Source organism: Scyliorhinus torazame, chromosome 6, assembly GCF_047496885.1.
Source record: "Scyliorhinus torazame isolate Kashiwa2021f chromosome 6, sScyTor2.1, whole genome shotgun sequence".
Lineage (NCBI taxonomy): Eukaryota > Metazoa > Chordata > Chondrichthyes > Carcharhiniformes > Scyliorhinidae > Scyliorhinus > Scyliorhinus torazame.
In genome coordinates this window covers 303648690-303671807 of record NC_092712.1, presented here as the reverse complement: position 1 = coordinate 303671807, position 23118 = coordinate 303648690, and the positions used below count along the sequence as shown (strand labels likewise).

The 23118-nt window shown below is 51.5% G+C and overlaps 1 protein-coding gene across 1 annotated transcript in view; it reads left to right on the top strand.

The window, feature by feature from the left end:
- The first annotated feature begins 14161 nt into the window (after nt 1–14161).
- LOC140425825 (C-C chemokine receptor type 4-like) overlaps nt 14162–23118 on the top strand; it is a 55953-nt gene continuing 46996 nt past the window's right edge. Inside the window, exon 1 of the mRNA XM_072510222.1 lies at nt 14162–14255. The gene's annotated coding sequence lies outside the window, so the exon portion shown is untranslated. The remainder of the gene's footprint in view (nt 14256–23118) is intronic.

Here is a 23118-nt window from a genome sequence, read left to right as displayed (position 1 = left end):
CCCACAAAGGGAAAACAGAGGCCAAGGAAAGGGAAAGATTACTGGGGGAGATCTTAAGGGTGGACAAAAAATTTGCGGAGACCCCGGAGGAGGGACTGTACAGGGAGAGACGACGACTCCAGACGGAGTTCGACCTTCTGACCACCAGGAGGGCGGAGGTGCTGTGGAGGAAGGCACAGGGGATGAGGTATGAATATGGAGAAAAGGCTAGTCGCCTGTTGGCCCATCAGCTGCGAAAGAGGACAGCGGCGAGGGAGATAGGGGGAATTAGAGACAAAAAGGGAGCTACGGTGCGGAGAGCAGGGAAGATAAACGGGGTGTTTAAGACCTTTTACGAAAGACTTTATAGGTCCCAACCCCCGGAGGGAAAAGAGGAGATGCGGCAGTTTCTGGACCAATTAAGGTTCCCGAGGGTGGAGGAGCAGGAGGTGGAACGCCTGGGGGCACCAATTGGGGTGGACGAGGTTACCAAGGGGCTGGGGAACATGCAGGCAGGAAGGCCCCGGGAGCTGATGGGTTCCCGGTGGAATTTTATAGAAAATATGTGGACCTGCTTGCCCCGCTGTTGGTGAGGACTTTTAACGAGGCCAGGGAAGGGGGGACTCTACCCCCGACAATGTCGGAGGCGACGATATCGCTAATTTTGAAGCGGGATAAAGATCCGCTGCAGTGCGGGTCCGATAGGCCTATTTCACTACTAAATGTGGACGCCAAATTGCTAGCAAAGGTGCTGGCATCGAGGATAGAGGACTGTGTCTCGGGGGTGGTGCACGAAGACCAGACATGATTCGTAAAGGGGAGACAACTAAATGTCAACGTGCGATGGCTATTAGGGGTGATAATGATGCCCCCAGTAGTGGGGGAGGCAGAGATAGTGGCGGCAATGGATGCAGAGAAGGCATTTGACAGGGTGGAGTGGGAGTATCTGTGGGAGGTGCTGAGGAGGTTCGGGTTCGGGGACGGGTTTGTTAGCTGGGTCAAACTCCTCTATGGGGCCCCAACGGCAAGTGTGGTCACGGGTCGGCAAAGATCGGAGTATTTCCGACTATACAGGGGAACAAGACAGGAATGCCCGCTATCTCCATTACTGTTCGCGTTGGCAATTGAACCACTGGCCATGGCGTTGAGAGACTCCAGAAAATGGAGAGGGGTGATTAGAGGGGGAGAAGAACACCGAGTGTCACTCTACGCGGATGACCTGCTGTTGTATGTGACGGACCCAGTGGGGGGGATGACAGAGGTCATGCAGATATTGAGGGAGTTCGGAGATTTCTCGGGATATAGGCTTAACATGGGGAAGAGTGAACTTTTCGTGATACACCCTGGAGACCAGAGTAGAGGGATTGATGGCCTGCCTTTAAGGAAAGTGGAAAGAAACTTTCGATACCTGGGGATTCAGATAGCCCGGAGCTGGGGAACCTTGCACAGACTCAATCTGACACGACTGGTGGAACAAATGGAAGAGGACTTCAAGAGGTGGGACATGCAGCCACTGTCACTGGCGGGCAGAGTGCAGGCAATTAAGATGATGGTCCTCCCGAGGTTCCTATTTGTATTCCAATGTCTCCCTATACTGATCACTAAGGCCTTCTTTAAAAAAATAGATAGGAGCATCACGAGCTTCGTGTGGGCAGGGAAAGTTCCGAGGGTAAGGAGGGGGTTCTTACAACGTAGCAGAGATAGAGGGGGACTGGCGCTGCCGAATTTGGGCGACTACTATTGGGCCGCCAATGTGGCGATGATCCGTAAATGGATGATAGAGGGAGAGGGAGCGGCGTGGAAAAGACTGGAGAGAAAGTCCTGTAAAGGGACGAGTCTAGAGGCGCTGGTGACGGCGCCACTACCGCTCTCACCAAAAAAATTTACCACAAACCCAGTGGTGGCGGCACAGTGGTGGGGAAAGTTTCATTTTATGTTAATTGACTAGTTTACCATGTTAGTTAGTTACTCTTTATTAGATTGTAGTTATCATGTTACATGTACTGTTAAATTTTCTTTATGTTTGATGTGTAAGGGGGAAAAAAATTGTGAACGAAAAATTTCAATAAAATATATATTTTTTTAAAAGTTATCGGTTAAGTTAAGGATTTTTGCGGTATGGAGGAATTTGTGGAGGTTGGTGTCGTGGTCCTACTGGTCGTGGCCGCAGATGGTGACATTGTCGAGGCACGGGAACGTGGCCCGCAAACCGTACCAGTCAACCATTCGGTCCATCTCCCGTTGGAAGACCGAGACACCGAAGGGAACCCTTAGAAAGTGGTAGAGCCACCCATCTGCTTCGAATGCAGTGTACTTGCGGTCGTCCGGGCGAATGGGGAGCTGGTGGTAGGCTGATTTAAGGTCTACTGTGGAGAAAACCTTGTATTGCGCTATCTGGTCGACCATTTCAGATATGCAGGGGAAAGGGTACGCGTCGAGCTGCGTATACCTGTTGATGGTCTGACTGTAGTCTATGACCATCCTATGTTTCTCCCCGGTCTTTACAACCACCACTTGAGCCCTCCAGGGACTGTTGCTGGCCTCAATAATGCCTTCCTTTAGTAACCGTTGGACTTCTGAACTAATGAAGGTCCGGTCCTGGGCATTGTACCATCTGCTCCTGGTGGCGACGGGTTTGCAATCGGGGGTAAGGTTTGCAAACAGGGAAGGCGGGTCGACCTTGAGAGTCGCGAGACTGCAGACAATGAGGGGGGGGGGGGGGGCGGGGGGGGTATGGGGCCTCCGAATTTGAACATTAAACTTTGCAGCTTACACTGGAAGTCCAGTCCCAGGAGTGTGGCAGCAGAGATGGTGGAGGACGTAGAGTCGGAAGTTATTGAACTCCACGCCCTGGACCGTGAGGTTGGCTATGCAGTACCCCCGGATCTCCACAGAGTGCGACCCAGAGGCCAGGGAGATCTTTTGTTTAATCGGGTGTACAGCGAGGGAGCAGTGTCTTACCGTATTGGGATGGATGAAGCTCTCCGTGCTCCCAGAGTCGATCAAGCAGGATGTCTTGTGCCCGTTGATGAGTACCGACATCTTAGTGGTTGAAAGCGTTCGGGGCTGAGACTGGTCCAGTGTCACTGAGGCAAGTTGTGGCAGAAGGTGAGAGATCTCATCAGGCGACACACGGCCACCCGAGTTGGGGTCCTGAGACGTCATCAAGATGGCTGCCCCCATGAATCACACATGGCCTGTGAGGAGAGGAATGGCAGTGGGCCCGGTTCGCCTGTGGAGACAGTGGCGGCCGACCGGGCCTGGCATACTGCCACGAGGTGCTCCTTCTTCCCGCAGCCCTTGCAGATTGAAGATTGTTCCGGGCAGCGTTGCCGGGGGTGTTTGTTTTGCCCACAAAAATAGCATCCCCCCCCCATCCACCGGGGTTTCCTGGCTGCCGCACTGCACAAGCTTGTGGGGAATTTAGGGATGCTTTGGAATCGGCCGTGGGTGGGGTCCACCCTGTCCATGCGGGTACCGCGCGGTCGGGAACGTAGGCCTGGGCGTTACGGGAGGCTACATGGGCAGCACGGTAGCATTGTGGATAGCACAATTGCTTCACAGCTCCAGGGTCCCAGGTTCGATTCCGGCTTGGGTCACTGGCTATGCGGAGTGTGCACGACCTCCCCGTGTGTCCGTGGGTTTCCTCCGGGTGCTCCGGTTTCCCCCCACAGTCCAAAGATGTGCCGGTTAGGTGGATTGGCCATGATAAATTGCCCTTAGTGTTGGGTGGGGTTACTGGGTTATGGGGATAGAGTGGAGATGTTGACCTTGGGTAGGATGCTCTTTCTAAGAGCCGGTGCAGACTCGAAGGGCCGAATGGCCTCCTTCTGCACTGTAAATACTATGATATTACATCGAGGGAGTGCGCAAATTTCCGTGCCTCTTTAAGCCCCTAGCGTGTCGTTTTCCTGCAGTCACTGGCGGATTTTAGAGGACAGCATGCCCGCAACAAAAGCATCCCGTATTAAGAGTTCGGTGTGGTCATTGGCTGAGACTTGTGGACAGTTACAGTTTCTACCTAACACTAACAATGGGCGGTAAAAATCGTCCAGTGATTCCCCTGGGATCTGCCGTCTGATAGCTAAAAGATGCCGAGCGTATACCTGATTCACATTGCGGACGTAGTGCTCTTTTAACAAAGTCATTGCGTCCTCGAAACCGTCCGCGTCTTCGATAAGCATGTAGATTTCTGGGCTCACCCTTGAGTGGAGGACTTGCATTTTCTGTTCCTCCATGGGGGTAGTCGGGGCTGTCCTGATGTACCTGTTGAAACATGCCAGTGATGCTCGATCAATAACCCCAGAAGCGAGATTGGAGACAATTGAAGGCTTTATTACACTAGCTGTTTCCCCCAGCAGTGCGGGTACAGAAGGCAGCTGCTGGGGAGACACGGGCTCTTATACTCCGCCTTACTGGGTGGAACCAGCAGGCAGGCTTAACCAATGAAAACAGTACCTCCTACACCAATGGTCTTACAGCATTGCAGGGTACCGTAATACCTCTCATACTGACTACCACATTCACCCCCTGTTAATAAAAGAGTCTGGCGGGGCTGGTGGCCTCGCATTACACAGTGGTAGAGGTTAAGGTTATGGAGGTACCCGGTATACATCAGTACAGAGGTTTTGCCTCGTTACATCGCAACTATTTACAACATTTATTTACAGTTCAGAATGAAGCAATTAGTCGATCGGTGGCCCTGGTCATCCTCTGCGATCGTCGTAGCTTCGGTGGTGATGCAGGCGCCGGCTCGGGCATCTGTGGCTCCGGGAGCGTGGCTTCGGCTTCTTTGGCAGCTTCAACACCCCTAGACGGGACCGGTGGGAGGACCGATCCACCTGAGAAGGGGGCGGCTGTGGGGTGCGCCGGTGGGAGGGAGGGTGGGATTGGTGGTGGGGGTGTGTGTGGGGATCCAGCGGGCACCAGGTCCCGTAGGGAGACCGTATCCTGTCGGCTGTTGGGGTACGCCACGTAGACGTACTGAGGGTTAGCGTTGAGGAGCTGGACCCTCTCGACCAATGGGTCCAACGTGTGCGCCCGCACGTGTTTACGGAGCAGGTTGGGTCCAGGAGCTGCGAGCCAGGTTGGGAGCGAGATCCCAGAGGAGGACTTCCTAGGGAAGACAAGGAGACGTTCGTGAGGTGTTTGGTTGGTCGTGGTACACAGCAGTGACCGGATGGAGTGGAGGGCATCCGGGAGGACCTCCTGCCAACGGGAGACTGGGAGATTCCTGGACCGTAAGGCCAGTAGAATGGTCTTCCAGACCGTTCCGTTCTCCCTCTCTACCTGTCCGTTTCCCCGGGGGTTGTAACTGGTTGTCCTGCTCGAGGCAATGCCCTTGCCGAGCAGGAATTGACGCAGTTCGTTGCTCATAAAGGAGGACCCCCTAATCACTGTGTATGTAGGTGGGGAAACCGAACAGCATAAAGATATTGTGGAGGGCTTTTATGACGGTGGCTGCGGTCATGTCGGGTCAGGGGACGGCGAATGGGAACCGGGAGTACTCGTCAATCACGTTCAGGAAGTACGTGTTGCGGCCGGTGGAGGGGAGGGGCCCTTTGAAGTCCATACTGAGGCGTTCAAAGGGACGGGAAACCTTTATCAGGTGCGCTTTCTTTGGCCTGTAGATGTGCGGCTTGCACTCCGCGCAGATTTGGCAGTTCCTGGTGGCTGCCCTGACCTCCTCGATGGAATAGGGCAGGTTGCGGGTTTTAATGAAATGGAAGAATCGATGTATCCCCGGGTGGCAGAGGTCCTCGTGGAGGCCTCGATGCGTACCCCCTTCCCCGGATCGCAGACATGGTTAATCAGATCGCGCAGTACTGGGTGTTCTCCACGGTGGATCTGAAGTCTGCGTACCACTAGCTCCCAATCCGCCCGGGGGACCGCCCTACACGGCGTTTGAGGCAGACGGCCGCCTCTTCCACTTCTTCGGGGTCCTCTTTAGCGTCACGAACAGGGCCTCGGTCTTCCAAAGAACGATGGACCGAATGGTGGACCAGTACGGGCTGCGGGTCACATTTCCGGACTTGGACAACGTCACCACATGCGGCCACGATTAGCAGGACCACGACGCCAACCTCCAGAGATTTCTCCAAACCGCCCAAACCCTTAACCTCACTTATAACAAGGAGAAATGCGTTTTCCACACAACCAGATTAGCCATCCTCGGCTATGTCGTGGAAAACGGGGTTCTAGGACACGACCCCGACCGTATGTGCCCCCTCCTGCAACTCCCCCTTCCCCACTGGCCCAAGGCCCTGAAAAGGTGCCTCGGGTTCTTTTCATATTACGTCCAGTGGGTCCCCAACTTTGCGGACAAAGCCCGCCCACTAATAAAGGCCACCATCTTCCCACTGGCAGCTGAGGCCCGCCAGGCCTTCAGCTGCATCAAGGCGGATATCGCCAAAGCCGCGATGCGCGCGGTGGACGAGTCTGTCCCCTTCCAGATGGAGAGCGACGTATCAGATGTCGCCCTCGCTGCTACCCTCAATCAGGCAGGCAGGCCAGTAGCGTTTTTTCACGAACTGTCATCACCTCCGAAATTCGACACTCCCCGGTCGAAAAAGAAGCCCAAGCTATCGTGGAAGCCGTGCGGCACTGGAGGCACGACCTCGCTGGTAGGAGGTTTACCTTCGTCACCAACCAACGATCGGTAGCCTTCATGTTCGATAATACGCTGCGGGGCAAGATCAAGAATGATAAGATCTTGAGGTGGAGGATCGAACTCTCCACCTATAATTATGATATAGTATATCGTCCTGGGAAGCTCAACGAACCCCCAGATGCCCTGTCCCGCGGCACATGCGCCAGCGCGCAAGATGACCGACTACGTGCTATCTATGATGACCTCTGCCACCTAGGGGTCACCCGGTTTCTCCACTACATCAAGGCCCGCAACCTGCCCTACTCTATCGAGGAGGTCAGAGCCATGACCAGGGTCTGCCAAATCTGTGCGAGTGTAAGCCGCACTTCTATCGACCGGATAAGGCTCACCTGGTAAAGGCATCCCGGCCCTTTGAGCGCCTCAGTATCGATTTCAAAGGGCCCCTCCCCTCCAACAACTGCAACACATATTTCCTCAAAATCATCGACGAGTTCTCCCGCTTCCCCTTTGCAATCCCCTGCCCCGACATGACCGTGGCCACCGTCATTAAAGCCCTACACAGTGTCTTCACCCTGTTTGGTTTCCCCACGTACGTTCACAGCGACAGGGGCTCGTTGTTCATGAGCGACGAACTGCGTCAGTACCTGCTCAGTAAGGGCATCGCCTCGAGCAGGACTACCAGTTATTTTTTTTAAAAAAAATTTAGAGTACCCAATTAATTTTTTCCAATTAAGGGACAATTCAGCGAGACCAATCCACCTATTCTGCACATCTTTGGGTTGTGGGGGCGAAACCCACGCAAACACGGGGAGAGGACTACCAGTTATAACCCCCTGGGAAATGGGTAGGTGGAGAGGGAGAATGCGACGGTCTGGAAGACCGTCCTCCTGGCCCTACGGTCTAGGAATCTCCCGGTTCCCCACTGGCAGGACGTCCTCCCCGACGCATTTCACTCTATTAGGTCCCTACTTTGCATGGCCACAAACGAGACCCCTCATGACCGCCTGTTTGTTTTCCCCAGGAAATCCACCTCGGGGGCCTCGCTTCCGTCCTGGCTGAAGACACCGGGGCCCGTCCTGCTCCGCAAACACGTCAGGGACCATACGTCCGACCCCCTGGTTGAGAGGGTCCAGCTCCTACACTCCAACCCCCAGTATACATACATTGAACACCCCGACGGCCGACAGGATACGGTCTCCCTCCGGGACCTGGCGCCCGCAGGTTCCACTACCACCGCCACCCCATCTTACCCCGCCCAACCTACGCTGACCAGCGCCCCCGCCCCTACATGGCACCCGCACCCCCTCCCACCCGCCATTCCCCCTTCACCGACCCACGGGAATGAAGTCCCAGAAGACACGCTCCCGGAGTCCACGTCTGTGCCCGCACCGGCGACTTCACTACCGATGCCAGAACGGCTGAGTTCGCCACCCGGGCCAGCTGCGATACCAGAGCCTCGGCGATCACAGCGCACAATCCGTGCGCCAGACAGGCTGAACTTATGGACCCTTCACCCCCGCTGGACTTCATTTTTTTAACAGGGAGTGAATGTATTGCTGTAACAATTCACCATGTACATATCTGTATTATGCTGTTGCCCATGTGGGCTCCACCTATGGACCATTGTAAGGTATTACCTATGATGTAGCATGTTTGGGCCCTGTGTGGGCCCTGGCTCCACCCCTTGAGGGGAGGTATAAGAGCAGTCGCCCTGTAGGCGGCTCCCACTAACAGACCAGTCGCAGGCAGGCACTGTTCTAGTTTATTAAAACCACAGTTTACTTCTACTCCTGGTTTCGTGTGAATTGATGGTCGTATCAGTACTTTGATATATTGGCCCTGACTTTCCCTTATTCCCGATGCTGCTCCGTAAAATCCAAGTACAGTTACTTGTTTAAGAATATTACACTTTTTTTAATTTGCTGCAATTTAAACAGAAATGAGAAGTGAGTCCACAAAAAAAAGGTTAAAAAGATGTCCAAATCGGTCTTTGGCTTGTCCGTGAGAAGTAGATGGTGAAGTGTTGGGGCGTTTGGTGGTTCTAATAGTGCTGGCTTCAGCAGTTAAGCAGTTGTTTTAGAGATTCTTGGTTCTGCAGGTTAGCTGAAAGGATTTACCCTGTTTCCTTTACGACTGTGGCCTTGCTGACTTGCTTCCAGCAATCAGAGAAAGGGAGGCTTAACCTGCCAGTGCAGGGGTGCCGAGGATGTTCTTCAGCTGTGACCTTCACAGCACACACAAGCAGAGTAGAACTAGAACACCAGACTGAAACACAAACCAGGTTGGCAATTGGTTTTTAAACCCCTTTTCTTGTGTATCCTGGAAGGGGATAAACACAAACATTGTCTGGGATATAACTCACAGGAGATGGTTTCTGCTGAGATGGTAAACAGCCGCCATTATTTCTACAGGAGATTACAGTTCCGTTTCTGCATTGCATCTCTTCCTTTGAAGTGTCTTTGTCTGAAAAAGGGTGCAACATTCCAGTGTCTCTCTGTGGACTAAGTATAATCCATGTAGAAATCCCAGTGACTGGTTACTTTGAAGTCTGAGCCAATTTTTGCTTGTATGTCTTTTTGTTTTGGAAACAGAGGTTTGCTTAAAAGTTCAATAGGTTGGCACGTGATCTGGGGCCATGATCCATTATCATGATGTTAGAACCTGCCTGCTTACCATTGGCTGGGGACTAATGACAATCCCACAATCCTGTGGGAGTATGAGCTTCCCCAATGAGGGGGGGAGCGGAGAAATCATTAGCAGACTCCCTGTATAAATAAAGCTGGCCAGTATGGAACCAGCAGGAAGAAGAGTGCAGCAAGGGAAGTTGCTGCTGCTGTTATATATATATGTTATTGTAAATAAATGTTATTTCTTTGTATCCTTGAAACTCGTGCTGGATTCTTCGTGGCCCTCACAAAACTGGCGACGAGGGTTAAAGTGAACAGCTGTCTACACTGCTGAAGCCACCTCCCTGGATTTTTGTTGGATACAGGTTGGAAGTTGATTTCTGTAACACCATGCCTCTGTACGGACGTTTGGATGTTTTTGATGCTGCGCTGGAAAGCTGGAACCAGTATGCACACCGGATGCGTTACTATTTCTGGGCAAACAATATCACCGAAAACGAGCGCCAGGTGGTCATATTGCTCACTGCCTGCGGCCCGCATACGTTTGGGGTGATTAGGAGCCTTACGTACCCAGCTGCGCCGGACACCAAAACGTTTGATGAACTTGTGAATTTAGTGGGGCAGCAATTTAACCCAACCCCGTCCATGATAGTCCAATGTTACCGGTTTAATACCGCTGAGAGGACCCCAGGAGAATCCCTTGCCGACTTTCTATCCAGGCTACGCAGGATTGCGGAGTACTGTGACTATGGTGAGACCTTGTCAGAAATGTTACGCGACCGTTTGGTTTGCGGTATTAACAATGCAGCCACCCAGAGAAAGCTGTTAGCTGAGCCAACGTTGACTTTTCAACAGGCCATTCAAATAGTATTGTCCCGAGAGAGCACAGAATGAGGAGTGCAGGAGCTACAGGGAATGGAAGTGCATGCCTTGGGACGCAACTCCTTCCGTCCGAAAACATCCACCCGCACTCCTGCGGTACCTTGGGCGAGACGGCGTCCGGATCGGCGCCAGTGGCCGTCGGACATTCTTCCCCGAAGGGAGCCTTCTCCAGAACCAATGAATGTGGAGCCATGTCCGTGTCAGACTTGTAGGCGCCGACCCCGTCGCAGACGCCGGTCCTGGGGGTGCCAGAGGCGCCGTCGTTCCGACTGAAACTGGGACCAGCCCATGGGCCGTACCTTCCATGTGGATGAACCTGCGGCGACTACTCCTGAGGACGTGGAAACGGAGGATGACTGCCTGCAGCTGCATTGTGTGGCAGCTCCCCGTGTGGCCCCCATTAAGGTGACAGTACGGGTCAATGGTCACCCGCTTGAGATGGAGTTGGACACTGGCGCATCGGTCTCCGTGATCGTCCAGAGGACATTTGACCGCATCAAGCAGGGTATACAGACACTTACATTAACCGACACACAGGCCAGGTTGGCCACCTACACCGGGGAACCATTGGACATTGCAGGAACTACGATGACCCCTGTTGTTTATGGACGCCAGGAGGGGCGTTTCCCACTTATCGTGGTGCGCGGCCATGGGCCCAGCCTGTTGGGTCGGGACTGGTTGCGCCATTTGCACTTGCAGTGGCAGCACATCCTCCAAACAGTTTCTGGAGGGTTGACTGAGGTGCTTGGACGATACCCAGATGTATTCCAGCCCGGTTTGGGGAAAATAAAAGGGGCCGTAGCCCATATCCAAGTCGAACCAGGAGCCACGCCGCACTATTTCCGGGCAAGCCCAGTGCCTTACGCCTTGCTCGAGAAGGTAGAAGGGGAGCTCACTCGTTTGGAAACTTTGGGTATTATCAAGCCTGTCCGTTTCGCTGACTGGGCAGCACCAATTGTACCTGTAATGAAGCCAGATGCCACAGTTCGCTTGGGCGGCGACTATAAACTTACAGTGAATACGGCTTCCCGACTTGACCGATATCCAATGCCTCGCATAGAGGATCTCTACGCGAAGCTTGCAGGTGGACTCTCGTTCACAAAATTAGATATGAGTCATGCCTACCTACAGTTGGAGCTGGACCCTGCCTCCCGACCATATGTAATGATTAATACACACCGGGGCCTGTATGAATATACACGGTTGCCCTTTGGAGTATCCTCTGCCTGCGCAACTTTTCAACACGTTATGGAGGTCATTTTGAGAGGTTTACCGCGTGTCGCTGTCAAAGTGCGTCTTTCAGGCGAAAGAAGTAGTCTACCTGGGTTATCGGGTGGACCGCGAAGGTTTGCACCCCATCGCAGAGAAAGTGCGTGCGATTCAACAGGCCCCCGCCCCGACTGACACTTCGCATCTTTGTTTTTTTCTCGGCCTCGTAAACTATTACGGGAAGTTCCTCCCCAATCTGGCAACTACGCTGGCCCCGTTGCATCTTCTGCTAAAGAAAAATCAGACCTGGGTTTGGGGTCTGCCGCAAGAAACCGCTTTCCGGCGGGTAAAACAACAATTGTCGTTGTCTAGGTTACTAACCCACTATGATCCTGGAAAGCCTTTGCTCGTCACATGTGATGCATCCCCGTCTGGTATTTGGACTGTCCTGTCCCACAAGATGGAGAACGGGGCCGAGCGGCTGATAGCTTTCGCCTCCCGCACATTGACTGCAGCGGAAAAAAAGTATGCGCAGATCGAGAAGGAGGGCCTGGCAGTGGTCTTTGCGGTGAAACGCTTCCACCAGTACGTATACGGCCGCCACTTCACTATCGTGACTGATCATAAGCCTCTGCTGGGACTTTTCCGAGAGGATAAGCCAATACCGCCCATTGCTTCCGCACGGATCCAGTGTTGGGCTTTGTTGCTCGCTGCATACGAGTATTCTCTGGAGCACAAACCAGGAACGCAGATAGCGAATGCTGACGTACTGAGCCGATAGCCTTTATCGACCGGCCCCAGGTCGACCCCCACGACCGGTGAGATAGTTGCAACCCTAAATTTTATGGACACCTTGCCTGTCACGGCATCACAGATCCTTGAGTGGACCCAGACGGAGCCAGACCTGTCAAAGGTTTTGCACATAGTCCTGTATGGTGGGCAACATAGACAGCTCCCAGGCGAGTTGCGGGCATTTTCCTCCAAGCTGTCAGAATTCAGCGTGGAAGACGGCGTCCTCTTGTGGGGGACGCGTGTGATTGTCCCGGAAAAAGGACAGGAGCTGATACTAAGAGACTTGCACAATGGGCATCCAGGTGTGACCAAAATGAAAATGTTGGCCCGGAGTTATGTCTGGTGGCCAGGCCTTGACGCCGACCTTGAGAAGGTGGCCCAAAACTGCTCCATTTGTCAGGAGCATCAGAAGCTTCAGCCGGCCGCGTCCCTACATCACTGGGAATGGCCAGGGCGGCCTTGGGCACACTTGCATGCGGATTTCGCCGGCCCTTTTCAAGGATCCATGTTCTGTTTATTAATCGACGCCCAGTCTAAATGGCTAGAGGTGCATAAGATGCTAGGCACAACGTCCTGCGCAACAATTAGAAGATGCGTTTGTCTTTTAGTACACATGGCCTCCCCGAGGTGCTGGTCACGGATAACGGCACTCCATTCACCAGTGAGGAGTTTGCGAGGTTCATGAAGATGAACGGCATACACCATATCCGCACTGCCCCTTACCACCCTGCTTCAAATGGGTTGGCGGAGCGCGCAGTGCAGACGTTCAAACGAGGCCTGAAGAAGCAGTCTTCCGGGTCAATGGACACGAGACTGGCTCGCTTTTTGTTTTCGTATAGGACCACCCCCCATGCAGTGACTGGGGTAGCTCCCGCAGAACTCCTAATGGGCCGGAGACTTCGCACCCGCCTTAGTATGGTTTTCCCGGACATTGGCGCAAAAGTACGCTGCACACAAGAACGGCAGGGACAGGGTTTTTCTCGACATTGGCCAATTCGGCAATTTGCACCCCGTGACCCAGTGTTCGTTCGCAATTTTGCTGGTGGTGCCCAGTGGGTCCCTGGCGTAATCTTTCGTCAAACGGGCCCTATATCTTACCAGGTGCAAGCCCAGGGTCGCCTCCAGCACAAACATGTGGACCATGTTCGGTCCAGAAGACTATCCCGTCCAAAGATTCGCCACCCCCAGAGCTCATTTCTACAGCCGCAGAGACCAGAAACAATGGAAAGTAGTCCTCACAATCTTCTTCTGGTGCCTCACTCAAAGCCTGCGCAGGTCGTTACAGAACCGCGTGGAGATAGAGACGCCGAGATGACAGAGGCAGCAGACTCTGACTCTGAGATGGGGACACAGGACGCATCAGAGGGGGAATCCTCGGGCCCACGGGCCGTGGATGTATAACCGTTACACCGTTCATCACGGAAGCGCCGGTCTCCGTCTCGTTACACGCTGCCCGATCCAGCGCCTCGTGCAAATGGTGTCCGGCCTGCGGCAAAACGAGTCCGACGCCCTCCTTCGCCAGGGTCTTCGGTGGATATTTTGGACTTTGGGGGTGAGGGATGTTATAACCTGCCTGCTTACCATTGGCTGGGGACTAATGACAATTCCACAATCCTGTGGGAGTATGAGCTTCCCCAATGAGGAGGGGGGCGGAGAAATCATTAGCAAACTCCCTGTATAAATAAATCTGGCCAGTTTGGAACCAGCAGGAAGGAGTAAGCAGCAAGCGAGGTTGCTGCTGTTGTGTATATATATGTTCTTGTAAATAAATGTTATTTCTTTGTATCCTTGAAACTCATGCTGGATTCTTCGTGGCCCTCACAAAACATGACAGTGCTTATAGTGCCTAGCCCACTCCCTGCCAACATCCTCCATCTCTCGCGCACCACTCCCAGTTAAAATTCCTCTTAAAGAGGAAATTACTCTGGACAAAGGTAATCGTTCCTATTTCCGTAACGTAGAAACTTTCTGTTACACAAAACAATTCAGAGTGGCTTTGGTGGTCGTAAAAAGCACAAGTGAATCTCAGTGATATCTAAATAGAAAGGAGAAAGAATTCACTGGAACATTTTTCACAGATCTTCTCACGAGAAGGATTAGTCAATCAGTTAATGATTGAAAACCTACGAATCCCGGCTGATTACAATCAGAATAAGGTTTGCAAATGTTTGTTTTTACTTGCTTAAAACTGTAGGTGTTTGTTGGCATGAGTTAGCTGATTTTGTTTATGGCCGATTGCGTGAGTTGCTAAACGTGAATTCGTTTTTTAATTTTTAATAAATTTAGAGTACCCAATTCATTTTTTCCAATTAAGGGGTAATTTAGCGTCGCCAATCCACCTGGCCTGCACATCTTTGGGTTGTGGGGGTGAAACCCACGCAGACACGGGGAGAATGTGCAAACTCCACACGGACCGTGACCCAGAGCCGGGATCGAACCTGGGACCTCGGCGCCGTGAGGCATGACATAAAGCGTTAGTGTCCATAACCCAGGACACTGACCAGCCTTTTGTCGTGAACTCTAAAACTGTTGGCTGTTCATCAGGGTTACAGATGGACACAGATGTCGATTGGCCAGTTCTGCGCTGCCAAATATGAAGAAAATACATTTCATTGAAAACATCTTTTCCTTGTTTGAGTAAAATTTTAACTGTGACAAATGTTTTCACATATTGTTTGAAGAGTGCTAAGACAGCCAGGTCATTTCAATTATTTTTTGTTACTGACTGAGTTTTCCCGAGGAAATGTGATTGATCCATACTTATTGTCGCACCCCTTTGAAGCAAGTTGGGTTTTTCTACTGTGGCATATTGGGGAAATATTTCTCAAAAGGTTCAGTTCTGATCCTACCTACTTGGAAGAAACCAGGTTAAACCAGGACGGTTAAATATTTGTGTTTTCACTATTTTTAAAAAGTAAATTTAGAGTATCCAATTCATTTTTACCAATTAAGGAGCGATTTAGCATGTTCAATCCACCTACCCTGCACATCTTTGGGTTGTGGGGGCGAAACCCACGCAAACAAGGGGATAATGTGCAAACTCCACACGGTCAGTGACCCAGAGCCGGGATCGAACCTGGGACCTCGGCGCCGTGAGGCAACAGGGCTAACCCACTGCGCCACAGTGTTGCCTGTTTTCCCTCTTTTTGCAACTGATTTTCCCCAGCTGACTGAGGAGCCCTTCCCTTTCCTATAGTACATAGAACATACAGTGCAGAAGGAGGCCATTCGGCCCATCGACCCAATTAAGCCCTCACTTCCACCCTATCCCCCGTAACCCAATAACCCCTCTTAACCTTTTTGGTCATTAAGGGAAATTTATCATGGCCAATTCACCTAACCTGCACGTCTTTGGACTGTGGGAGGAAACCGGAGCACCCGGAGGAAACCCACGCAGACACGGGGAGAACGGGAGACAGTGACCCAGCGGGGAATCGAACCTGGGGCCCTGGCGCTGTGAAGCCACAGTGCTACCACTTGTGCTACCGTGCTGCCCTGTGGATCATGTGTTAATACAACTAAGACCAATGCATGGGTTAATTCTCAGCCCTCTGCCTTGCATTCCCCGTGAAGAGTTTCAGGAAAAGTATCACTTTTTCCCGCCCAGGAAAGCTTTGCAATTCCAGACACCCAATTTACTAAGGACACGGGGCTTCCATACCGAGTAAAATAAGAACCAAGTTTTATTTACACAAATGATATGTACAGTACCTGGTAGATCCCTACTGGGTTTCTATTCTGGTTGGTGCTTTACTGGCCGACCTTTTATACATTGACTAATTAAGATACCCCGCCCCTAGCGGGGGTGCTCGTACTCTGCAAGGAGAACAGCGATGACAAGCATTTGCACCTCGTAGGTGCCAAGCGGGATGTTACACCCAATGCCATGGTACAGGTAGGCAGCGTGTGTCTGGAACAATGTCTGCTATGTTTTCCGTTCTGCATTCTAAAAAAAAAATTGCTGCCAGTGTGACATTATTTTCAGAGTTGACCAAAAGTGGTAGCTGCTTTCTCTCTGCACTGAGACAGATTACCTGTCACCGTGAAGCCAAAATGGCAGAATTTACTAACCACTTCCAGCGGGGGTGTTATTTGGTGTGATCAGATGCAGCCTGTCTCATACCACTGTCTCCTCGATGCTTCCAGCAGGGGAAATATCTTAACATGTCTTCATGTAAACAGCTTAGGATATTTGACCATGCAGAATGTAACAGCCCAACCCACTCACACCGCATCTCTCAGGAGACTCTTTTTCTTCCTTTTTACTTGCAGGGATACTGAAATTAAATGCGGCACTTCAGATGCATCGACAGTAGAATACAGATGGGAGAGAGAGAGGCCCTTTATTCATGGTGCTATTTGACGCGACAAGATGGAAAATTATTATAGTTGGAAACAAGCAACTGGTTCTTCTTTGCGATAATTAATGATCAATTAATGATAAATTAAATCACTTAAGCCTTTGGACTAAATTGCAATTCATCATTTTAACTCATTGCTCCATCCCCTCCTGCTTGGTGAATCGTTTTCTATTTGTCTAACCAGGTAAACAGTGGTGTTGTCCCGACTGTGATTCTATGCCAGCTCGTACAATGTGGATTCTCTGATAGCCTTATGAGTAAGAGCTGTGCCTTGTGCAGCATCAAGGAGGGCGGATTAAATGTCCCAGTTGTCAATACCCACTCGGTGCTGAGTTAATCAATCTTATTTGGCAGCATCCGGAGTTCTGCATTTAATATCAGGATCCCAAGCAAATCAAGCTCTCAATAAGTTGCCCTTTTGAGCTGTGTATTCAGCTCCCTGGTTAGTAACTATCTCTCCTTACAGAGTACAGCCTTTCCCATTGCTATCCATGTACTTGTTACTTTATTGCACCTTCCATCTGCAGATGTTATGCTTGCTAACTGCTTGAATTTGTGCACCCAGTTCTGGTTCACTTGCTTTTATGAGCATTTGGTGATTTTGCATGATTTTGGTTTTGTCAATGTTCTCCATTCCAAAGTCCATGTCTGCTGTTGCTGGTTCTTCTAATCATTCTTCTGTGCTCGCTACGAGGGCATTGTCATCTGTAAATCGAACTAATAGAACAAAGAACATTACAGCACAGGAACAGGCCCTTCAGCCCATCAAGCCTGTGCTGATCCAGATTCCTTATTTAAACCTACTACTTATTCCCCATACGATCTGTATCCCTCCATTCCCCGCCCGTTCATGTGTCTATTAAGATACATCTTAAACGTTGCTATCGTGCCTGCCTCCACCACCTCCACTGGCAACGTGTTCCAGGCACCCACCATCCTCTGTGTGAAACTTTCCCCGCACATCTCCCCTTTCCCCTCTCACCTTCAACCTGTGCCCCCTTGTAATTGAGTCTTTCACCTGGGAAAAAGCTTCTGACTATTCACCATCTATACCTCTCGCAATTCTGGAGACCTCAATCAGGTCTCCCCTCAGCCTCCGTCTTTCCAACAAAAACAATCCGAGTTTATTCAACCTCTCCTCATAGCTAACACCCTCCAGACCAGGCAACATCCTGGTAACCCTTCTTTGCACTCTCTCCAAAGCACCCACATCCTCTGGTAGCATGGCGACCGGTACTGCACGCAATATTTCAAATGTGGTCTAACTAAAGTTTTATATGACTGTAACATGACCAGCCAACTCTTGTACTTGATGCCCCGGCCTATAAAGTCAAGCATTTTTTTTTTAGAAAATATTTTATTGAGGCATTTATAATTTTAACATTTTAACATTCTAAACAACAGTGCAGTCCGACACGCAAAAACCCCACAATAACATACCCAACTTCCCCCCACCCTAACTCCGAGCTACCCATATATTAGATTCCCTGCCCTTATTCTTCACTTCCATACCTCCCATTCCCTCCCCCCCCCCCCCCCCCCCAACCCCCCTCCTGCTGACGGTCAGTTTTCCTTAACAAAGTCGATGAACGGCTGCCACCTGTAATGAACCCTTAAGGCGAACTTAATCTTCTCTAGCCAAAGAACTCCTGCCATGTCACTGACACACACCCCCAACTTTGGAGGCTCCGAGTCCCTCCATCCCAGTAAAATCCGCCTCCGGGCCACCAGGGAGGTAAAGGCCAAAACGTAGGCCTCTCTCCCCCCCTGGGCTCCCTGATCTTCCGACACTCCAAATATTGCCACGTCTGGACTCGGAGTCACCGTCCCTTCCAGGACCTCTGACATGACATCTGAGAATCCCTGCCAAAATCCCCTCAGCTTCAGTCAAGCCCAAAACATGTGTAATGATTCGCCAAACTTCCCCGCACCGCCCCCACCTGTCCTCCACCTCCTCAAAAACCCTACCCATCCGGGCCACAGACATATGAGCCCTGTGGACCACCTTGAACTGGATCAAGCTGAGCCTGGAACACGACGAGGATGCATTGACTCTCCTCAGGGCCTTCTCCCATAGCCCGACTTCCAACTCCCCTCCCAACTCTTCCTCCCACTTCCTCTTCACCTCCCGGATTGGGACCCCTTCCCACTCCATCAGTTCCTTAAATACTTCCGAGACCCTCCCCTCCCCAACCCCTGTTTTTGACATCACCTTATCCTGTAGTCCCCTCAGGGGGAGGCGAGGGAAGCTTGGAACTTGCCTCCGGACAAAATCTCATACCTGCAGGTACCGGAATCTGTTCCCACCCGGCAACTCAAACTCCTCCTCTCGCTCCTCCCGGCTCGGGAAACCCTCCTCAATGAAGAGATCCCCAAACCTCTCAATCCCTGCCCTCTGCCACCTCCTGAAGTCCCCATCCAGCACCCCCCGGAGCAAATCTGTGATTATCACAGATCGGTGACCACACCGACGCCCCCTCCAGTCTCATGTGTAGCCTCCACTGCCCCCACACTCTCAGGGCTGCCACTACCACTGGACATGTGGCGTATCGAGCCGGCGAGAACGGCTGAGGTGCCTTTAACAGAGATTTCAGACTCGTGCCTTGCTAGATGCCGCCTCAACTCTCTCCCCCAACGACTCCTCCCCCACTACCCATTTCCTAATCATCAAAGTATTGGCCGCCCAGTAATGATTAATAAAGTTCAAAGGGCCAAGGCCCCCCCCCACCCCCCCGTTCACCTTCATAAAAAATGTCTTGGGGGTGAAGATTGGGAGACACTGAAACACAAACAGCAATCTCGGGAGGACTATCATCTTCACAGTCTGTACCCTCCCCGCCAGTGACAGCGGGAGCACGTCCCACCGACGGAAGTTCCCTTTCATTTGCTCCATCAACCTGCCCAAATTTAGTTCATGTAGCTGACCCCAGTCCCTTGACACTTGAATCCCCAGGTACCTAAAACTCCTTCCCACCAGCAACAAAAAGCTGTCAGGTTTTTACAGACGGAGGATGACCAAACACTCAAATAAGTGGTTCAATACTCTAGGCAGGTGAAAATTAGTAAAATCGGGCTATAATCGGTGGAAATACCCAGGTTTTGTTCGGTGGGCATGCCCAAAGGTGGCAGCCATGCCCAAAGGTGGCAGCCATGCCCACTCAAAAGCTTGCCAAAACAGGGAAAAGGGGAGGCAAACCTACAGCAGCCGTCTTGTGGTGCCCAAGCTGCAGGGCTAAAAAGAAGCACAAAAGGCAAGAGTACGAAACAGGGGGAGCAGACTGTTTCCAATGCAGAAAGAAGGACACTTCAGGAAGCTCTGTGAATCCAAAAACATTCATTAAAGGAAGGCACCAAAATAAAACATACAGGAGAGATTTACTTACCGAGAATCGCCTCACATGTATAGGATAAATGAAATAGTTTTGAAGAAACCTACCGGAGTCAGATCTAAATATCTCATGAGTAGAGGCAAACCTTCCCAATATTGATTTGGCCACAAGTTACCTGAAGAGAGATCCAAATACTATTCAACGTGGAAACCAAACCATAAAACAGTGCAGGTGTGATTGGTTTGTGTTGTGACATCCTTCATGGTCAAATATCTGAGGTTAGTTATGATATGAGTGGCACGGTAGCACAGTGGTTAGCACTGATGCTTCACAACGCCAGGGACCTGGGTTCAATTCCCGGCTTGGGTCACTGTCTGTGCAGAGTCTGCACGTTCTCCCCGTGTCTGCGTGGGTTTCCTCCGGGTGCTCCGGTTTCCTCCCCAAGTCCCGAAACACTTGTTTGTTAGGTGAATTGGACATTCTGAATTCTCCTTCAGTGTCCCCGAACAGGCGCCGGAATGTGGCGACTAGGGGCTTTTCACAGTAACTTCATTGCAGTGTTAATGTAAGCCTACTTGTGACTAATAAACATTATTGTTCTAATTGCCCTACTTCAAGCATCAAGAAAATCATCATTATGTCATGCTTCCACCCTTGCTCACACTAAAAAACCACTCCGGCTAAAAGTGGTTAGAAAATGTCCAAGGTGACAGACGATCTGTCTCTTGATGCAGAACTCACGTAGAGAGAAGAGCTACCACTTTCAGCCAACTCACGAAATAACAATAACATCAAGCCAACCCTTCAGGCCAAGATGCCAGTTCGAGAGGCGTGTGTTCTCAACATCTTGCTGTACGGCTGCGAAACATTGATGATGTACAGCTATCAAGAAAGGGAGCTCAGCAATTTACATCTTTGTTCTTTGCAGTGCATTCTGGGCATCTTCTGCAAGGACAAAATCACCAATGTGACAGTCCCCTCGAAGGCAAACCTTCCAAGCATGTTGGCACTCATCAAGCAGCGGAAAATAGCTGGTTCGGCCATCTGCACAGGATGGACAATGGACATTTATCCATGGATTTTCTATTTGAAGAGGAAGCTGGAGCCAAAAGAGCTGTAAGACGTTCAAAGCTCTGCTTCAAGGATGCTTACAAGCATGACAACAAGGCCCTAAATATTGATTTTTGCACCTGGGAGGCATGAGCTAATGTCAAGGAGAAATGATGACATCACCATGACAATCAGTGGTTACAGGAACTTGGCAACAGACTCCAACTCTGTAAAGAACAACCCACAATGGCACCTGATAACCACTTCATACGTGGCACTTGTGGCAGAACCTGGGCGAAATTCTCCGGAAACGGCGCGATGTCCGCCGACTGGCGCCCAAAACGGCGCAAATCAGACGGGCATCGCGCCGCCCCAAAGGTGCGGAATGCTCCGCACCTTTGGGGGCCGAGCCCCAACATTGAGGGGCTAGGCCGGCGCCGGACGAATTTCCGCCCCGCCAGCTGGCGGAAAAGGCCTTTGGTGCCCCATCAGCTGGCGCGGAAACGACATCTCCGGGCGGCGCATGCGCGGGAGCGTCAGCGGCCGCTGACAGCATTCCCGCGCATGCGCAGTGGAGGGAGTCTCTTCCGCCTCCGCCATGGTGGAGACCGTGGCGGAGGCGGAAGGGAAAGAGTGCCCCCACGGCACAGGCCTGCCCGCGGATCGGTGGGCCTCGATCGCGGGCCAGGCCACCGTGGGGGCACCCCCCGGGGCCAGATCGCCCCGCGACCCCCCCAGGACCCCGGAGCCCACCTGCGCCGCCTTGTCCCGCCGGTAAGGTAGGTGATTTAATTTACGCCGGCGTGACAGGCATTTTAGCGGCGGGACTTCGGCCCATCCGGGCCGGAGAATCGAGCGGGGGGGCCCGCCAACCGGCGCGGCACGATTCCCGCCCCCGCCAAATATCCGGTGCCGGAGACTTCGCCAACCGGCGGGGGCGGGATTCACGCCAGCCCCCGGCGATTCTCCGACCCGGCAGGGGGTTGGAGAATTTCGCCCCCTGTCTCTCACAGATTGACCTCCAGCCATCAGCCAAAAGTGCATCATATAAAGTTATTCCATCTCCAATGGAATTGATTGGGTACACGCCCATCATATTACGCAGGGGAAAGATGCTGTCAGACGTGAAGAATAATCAGTTGAGTGAGATTCCAACTGGCTGCTGGGGCCAGAGAATCAATGCCAGTAAAACTCAAAGAAAGAAAGACTTCCACTTATACCACACCTTGCAAAACTTTACATCCAATGAGGGACTTTTGAAGTGTAGCCACTGTTGTAATGTAGGAAATGCAGCAGCAATATGTGCACAGCAAGCTCCCACAAACCGCAATGTGATAATTGTCATGATATGCAGACACAAACATAATGATATACAGACAAGCAGCTAATGGACACAGAGAACAGGACACGACCAATAAGCAGGCAGGACACTCAGGGGTGCGATCTGACTATAAAAGACACGAGGCACTCACACTCCGCCTCTTTCCACTAATGAACATCTAGAGAGTCAGTCAAGGGTGTTGTTACAATCTCACACCTCCACCACGTGGCTAAGAGCTAGTCTGGTTCAGTCAGACAGTGTAACCACACTTAAGTTAGCAGAGAATCGAACTCACAGAGAATTGTGCTAACTGTGCTATTAGTTCAATAAACCTGATTGAACTAACTTCAAGGTCTGGAGTATCTTTCTTATCTAAGCTGCATCCAGTTGCAGCCAGTGTTAGACCAGTGTACCTAACACGACAATAATGACCAGATTTTTTTTTTGTGCCGTTGATTGAAGGATAAATATTGGTCGGGACACCAGATAAACCTCCAACTGTTCTTTGAAATAATGCCAGAGGATCTTTTACGCCGCCCCGAGATTTCATCCAAAAGACAGCACATCCGACTGTGCAGCACTCCCTGATCATTGCGCTGTAGTCTCAGATTTGTGTGCTCAGATTTCTGGAATGAGACTTAGCGGTGAGAGTGCTGCCAACTGAGCCACAGCCGGCACCTTCACGAGGAAAGAGCAAGTGGCAGGAAAATAGGGGAATGCCGTTTTCTGGCCTTGTACACGGGGAGCTTCATTGTGGAGATAGGTGAAGAGTGCTTGAAGCTTATATTTGTTCCATGACATGTCAAATCAGGATTAATCAGTAACATACACTTCTGGAGCACCGTCAGCGTGAAAAAATGTCTCTCAGTGTTTTACTGAGGTTCAATTCGAATGGGATACTGAATGGGGAGTGGAGTGATTAAATGCTTTGGCCAAAGTGGGGGATTTTAAGGAGGGC